This window comes from Pelobates fuscus, chromosome 3, assembly GCF_036172605.1.
Source record: "Pelobates fuscus isolate aPelFus1 chromosome 3, aPelFus1.pri, whole genome shotgun sequence".
NCBI classification, from domain to species: Eukaryota; Metazoa; Chordata; class Amphibia; order Anura; family Pelobatidae; genus Pelobates; species Pelobates fuscus.
The window spans coordinates 204,180,293-204,186,629 of record NC_086319.1 but is presented as its reverse complement, the minus strand read 5'-3'; the positions used below and the strand labels follow the sequence as shown (position 1 = coordinate 204,186,629).

Sequence of the window (6,337 nt, the reverse complement as noted above, 5' to 3'; positions counted from 1 at the left end):
TTTCTTTATTAGAAGTTATTCCATAAAATTAACCTTTCAGCCCTGTATACTGGGTTTTATTTGTCCCTTTCCTGGCAGACACTCTCTACTCCAATACTGTTTTTCCGATTTCTCTGGCAGGCGTTGCTTGCACACTATTGGCCTTATTTGTCCTTTCCTGGCAGGCTCTGCCTGAACCATTACTGTTTTTTAATGTATTTATTTCCCTCTCTGCTGTGTGGTTTGCCCCCTTCCTAGTGGTAGGCCACAGTATTACCACGCAGTTTGCCACTCATTCAGCACCAGTCAATCTTGCGAGATCCACAGTGGCCATCTTGGATCTTGTGATATCCACGGCGGCCATATTGGTGCACTCACGTGGTAGTGTGTGCCGTGATTAAGGAGGGCTGACTGCGGGGGGCTGACTGCTTCTTCACTTCTCCTGCTGGTGCTCGCTTCTGCAGCACATATAATAAAATTGGAACAATATACAGAAGATTAGCATAGCCTCTGCACAAGAATGAAACGCAAAATTCATGAAGCATTCCACAAATTCTACAAATTTATACCTCTTTACAATTAGTTCTACCTGCCTTGATGTGGGTGTGGGTGTGCATTGACCCTGAAGATTTTTCTTGAGTGGTAGGTGCTGCTTGCCCTACTGGTTTATTGGTTGACGCCCCCTTATAACTAATTGTGCTGATGAGGGGAGCCTGCAGTTACTGTCTCCTATACTGGATGAGCCTCAATTGTTTGACCACCTTTGTTATATGGTCTGTACTTACTGTGCCTGATATTTAACTGCTAAACTGTCTGTATACGTTGGCCCATACCTCCTGCACCTGGTCTCACAACAACACTTGCACCTAGTACCTAATAAGTATTGCTGTTGTCTGCCTGCCTACGTACTATTGCCTTTGTCGCCCTTTATACATTGGGTGAGCCCCATTGGCCTGTGATTGTGATTGAATATGGAGGACTCCCAAAAAACTCCAGGAGATTTCCAGGCAATGATCAATGCAGCATTGGCTGTGTCAGTAAACAAAAGGAACCTTCCAAAGTGTTCCCTGCGAGTAATGACTCTATTAAAGTTGCTTCTGCCACCAAATGTGCCCACTATAGGACTGAATCCGATTACTCTGCATCCTGCCGGGGAGTGTTTGCTCCCACTAAATGCCACAGGAAGGGCAAAGGGGCTCACCCTAATTCATCCTAGGGCAAAAAGCCCCTCAAATCTGTATATATATATATATATATATATATACACATTTAAACTCAGAAGTGTTTTTTATATATATATTAAAGGGACACTATAGTCACCTGAACAACTTTAGCTTAATGAAGCAGTTTTGGTGTATAGAACATGCCCCTGCAGCCTCCCTGCTCAATCCTCTGCCATTTAGGAGTTAAATCCCTTTGTTTATGAACCCTAGTCACACCTCCCTGCATGTGACTTGCACAGCCTTCCATAAACACTTCCTGTAAAGAGAGCCCTATTTATGCTTTCTTTATTGCAAGTTCTGTTTAATTAAGATTTTCTTATCCCCTGCTATGTGAATAGCTTGCTAGACCCTGCAAGAGCCTCCTGTATGTGATTAAAGTTCAATTTAGAGATTGAGATACAATTATTTAAGGTAAATGACATCTGTTTGAAAGTGAAACCAGTTTTTTTTCATGCAGGCTCTGTCAATCATAGCCAGGGGAGGTGTGGCTAGGGCTGCATAAACAGAAACAAAGTGATTTAACTCCTAAATGACAGTGAATTGAGCAGTGATATTGCAGGGGAATGGTCTATACACTAAAACTGCTTTATTTAGCTAAAGTAATATAGGTCACTATAGTGTTCCTTTAAATGTAGTGCAATAGAGAGCCTTATTGTAAAATCCTATCAAATTACCCAGTACACCTATATTTTCCTAATTTATTTTCAAGCTAATATATTTCACAATTTAGTAAATATACCCTTAAATGTAGCCCACATATATACAGACTTGGCTGCAACAATGGTGCTAATGTAACCGATCCCTAACTGTACCTATTGAGATATGTATCAGTGAACTGTGCTTGTTAACATTAAATTTGGCATTCAATATTATAATTCCTATATCTCTACTGTATTTTCTACTGGCGTGAATCGTGCAGTGGGGTAAGAAAAAAAATATGACCTTTATTGCATAACTCTAATCATACCCTCTGGCTGCTATTCATTGTTACATAGTTAAATGAGCTGAAAAGAGGCATGTGTCCATCAAGTTCAAACTTCCTCATATCTGCTTTTTTTGCTGTTTTGCTGTTGATCCAAAAGAAGGCAAAAAAACAGTTTGAAGCACTTCCAATTTTGCAACAAACTAGGAAAAAATGTATTCTTGATCTCAGCATGGCAATCAGACTTATCATTGGATCAAGACTATTACCCTACAATCGAAAAATTATATCCTTGAATATTATGTTTTTTGCAAGTATGCATCTAGTTGCTGTTTAAACATTTGTACAGTCTCTGATAAAACCACTTCTTCAGGCAGACAATTCCACATCCTTATTTTTCTTATGGAATTTTTTTTTGCCTTAGACTAAATCTTCTTTCTTTCAGTCTGCCATTTGAATACCCAGTCCCCCAGTCTATCTAAATCCCTCTGCAGCAAAGTAATATCTTGCTCACATTGTATTACTTACTAGAGTTTTGTGTCATCTGCAAACACTGAAATATGACTTTCAATGCTTTTTTCAGGATAATTTATAAATATGTTAAATGGATACCAGAACAGAATCCCTGAGGGACATTACTTACCACTTTTGTCCAGCTTGAAAATTTACCATTAATGACAACTCTCTGTACTCTATTTTTAAGCCAATGTTCAACCCAGGAACCAGAATTTTCATCAAGACTAAGTTTTTTGAGTTTGAACACTAACTTATTGTGAGGAACCGTATCAAATTCCTTTCCAAAATCCAAGTAGATTAGATCCACTGCATCACCCTGATCTATATTTCTACTTACTTCTTTGTAGAATGCAATTAAATTATTTTGACATGACTTATGTTTCATAAAACCATGCTGATTTTTTAATGATAATCTAGTTCTTTTTCCTTTTTTGGCCTTTTCCTACTTCTATATTTTTTACCTTTTTAGTAGCTAAAATAGTGTGCAAGTTTAATTATTGTAACAAAAATAGACCTAAGTAAGCTACTAAATTATACCACTTGTCATTCAATCTTAACTAAGGTCATTAACTACTCTTACAAAATGAGTAAAAAAAATGCTCACATCCACGCTGTCCAGCTGTTAGCCTGTGGGCTAGTTGGAGCCTACAGGGATTTTGTGTGCTTTTCTGTCCTGCCTAAAAATCTAAAAATATTTATGTTATTTCATTACTACTAGATGCATGACATGACTCGTGTGATGTTGTATAGATGCTCCAAATTGTGACATTAAACAATTTTACACTGCTTCTAAATGTCATAGTTTTATCAGGACTGTTCCATTTCCATTAAAACCTGTCACTCAGAGTTGTCAGAATTTAAATGCAATTTGCTGGTTTGTCATTGTATTTGTAGTACAGGGTGTCAGTATAATCATTGGCAGGACAGATATCTAGATCTGTGTTTGTGCAGCGAAACAAGCATTGTAACAAATATACTACGTACAATTCTTCTTAGAGTTTAAAGTAGCATTTTACTGTGCTATTAGTGACAAGCTTGACATCGTTTCAACCCGCTAGAGTCTTTCTCAAGCCGGCTTTCACTAATGGCATAATAAAATGTCACTTTATGTTGGTATTCCAGAATCATTTCCTATATGCCTATAATAACCTCCTCATGAAACCAATAGTTTCACTATTGTGACTCAGTGGAAAAGTTAACTGTTTCTTCTTTTAAATGTATCTTTTAAAGAAAATCAAAGTATTATGGGAACAGTTCTGAACAGAGTTCAGTTCAGAGTATCATCTTTGCTGCAATGTTCCAGGCCAGGTAACCAGTCCGTTTTTTTTTAAAGGGAATCTAGAACACATGTAGGCTTTAGATGCCTGTACCCAAGATATATTTAGGTTGATTAGTCAACGAAAAAAAAAAAAAATCCATTAACTCACATTGCCTGACACAAATCTGAATGGCAAAGATACTGATCTAAAGTGTCCAGCAGATAATGAGGTAACACAATTTCTCATTACCTAAATGCAGAGGTGTGAGGATTGGTTTTGTCAAACCAATTAAAAAAAACAAAATGGAAGTCTGACTCCCAAAGACCAGTACAAAGCTCTGAATTGGCTGTGGTGCCACACCCTACACCTGGATAGTATATAGAAAATACCTATCTAAACAGCAAGTGCTGAAAAATAGTCAGGTGGGTAATATTTAAAATTACATGCAGTATTACAAAAGTATATGTAATGATGTTCTGCCAATGGATTTGCCTTCCTTGATGGATCTGAACACTTTTTAAAAATCTCCATTATTAATAGCTTTGTGAGTCACTTACTTGTAATTTATAGAATCATAACAATTATATACTGTGCTCAGAAGAATAACCCACAGAGCATTATATTTCATTTAAAAAAATGATATGCTAATTTACTTGCATTTCGTCATACTACAGTTGTTGAGCCTTTAGAAATTATTTAAAAATAAAACAGGAGTCATATCCATTAAAGACCTTACAATGAGAGGGGGCAAGCAGATTTACATATAGTGAGGAAGCTGGGTTTTGTGTTTGTTGACTGCAGTCTCTGATAGTGCTCCCTCTTTGCTTAATAATTAATGCCGTTTGATTGAGGTACAGCATGATGTGCTATGATGTCAAAACACAGCATACACGTTTGCAATCTGCATGCTTTGCAGGACCACATGGGAGCATTGACAGATTTGTTTTGGCAAAGGTAAAGATGTCATGTACCTCATACAATAGACAGACATCCAGTGGCTTCCAACAACAGAAACAGCCTCATTGTTTTTTTAAATTGGGTACCCCTAAAGGAGATGCTCTCTCAGAGTGATTGGACTAATATGTTGCATAAAATGCAGAAGAACAAGATACTTCCAAAAGAAGTAAATGGCAATTTTATGGATCCAGTGCGTAAATAGTTTGAGGGCTCATAGAGTAATTTCAATTTTAGAAACATTCTTCTTCTTAATTTCTCCTCAATTTGTTTCCTTTCATCCCGTTATACATTTTATCTGTTTCTTTCATCTTGCAGCTTAACCCTTATTATCTCTATTATCCCAAACATTACCAGAGATGTAGGAATATGTGGTAATATACCTTGACCAGAAGCGAAAATCATAAGATATAAATAAAATGTAACGTAATAACACGCCCACTCACAAGCAATCAGAAGGGTACTATAAATAACAATTGTTAAATTATTTGTCAGCCTAGTGATTTCCTCAAGAATGTAGAAAAATGATATGGCAGGAACATGTTAGAAAGGAAAAATAAAGATAGCATGGATCTGTATAACAGACCGTAAAATATGCATTTTTAAACATTAAAGAAACACTCCATTGAAAAATTGCATTTTAATCAATTTAGTAGATATAATCCCAAATAATGGAGGAAAACATGCTTACAAAAGCTGCAGGAGTTTGCAATCCCCCAATTTACTCTGGCACACTGAAACTGAAAGCTGAGAAGCCTCTGCGTTGGAGCTGTGCACAAGCGATCACCGCTTTCCTATGCTTCTCAATGAACTGTATACAGGTGAAAGCTAGCCTAAAATCCCTGCTGCTCCTTTCAGCTCTGTGGAGCTAACACAAGAGAAAGAAAATCACCCGGCCTGTGTGAGTGATAGTCAGGAAGATGTTTTTACCCCCGAATATAAAACTTGATATTTCTATTAAAATTGGCACTTTTATAAACGGTCATGAAAATGACAGACTCCAGACACAGAAAATGGTGTGTTGATACTCTAACCTGGTATTGGTTGATTAGCCTTAATGAAACTTAACTAGGGAAAACATGTTCTTACATTGTCTGTTTTATCATATATAAATTATTCTATTGTGCATCTTTTTCACCAGCCAAGACTTTTCTCCCTTTTAAACCAACTCAAAATGAGCAGCTCCACACTGGTGTACTGGCTGTATACAGAGCTCAGAGTGAATGCTGCACACACTGTGGGAAATGCCTCATTAAGAGGAATAGCAGCAGAGTGTGTGTGTACTCTGATAAGGTCTCTTTGCATGCACCCCTGCCCGGCTCACACATTGCAGAGAAGGGTCAATGCTGGACTCTGCACGTAGCTCTGTGCCAGTCAATTGCGGAGATTTATCAAAGCGATCTGAAACACTTCTTTTATTTTTTTCTAATCTGTTTGTAGTTATTAAATTGCTCAAAAATGGTCCAAAAAGTGTTGGCTTTTCT

At 37.3% G+C, this 6,337-nt stretch overlaps 1 non-coding gene across 1 annotated transcript; it reads left to right on the top strand.

The window, feature by feature from the left end:
• Positions 1–427: 427 nt before the first annotated feature.
• Positions 428–535, top strand: LOC134603873 (U6 spliceosomal RNA). Its single transcript, XR_010090612.1, has one exon. It is a non-coding gene; the product is annotated as a U6 spliceosomal RNA (small nuclear RNA).
• The last annotated feature ends 5,802 nt before the right edge of the window (positions 536–6,337 follow it).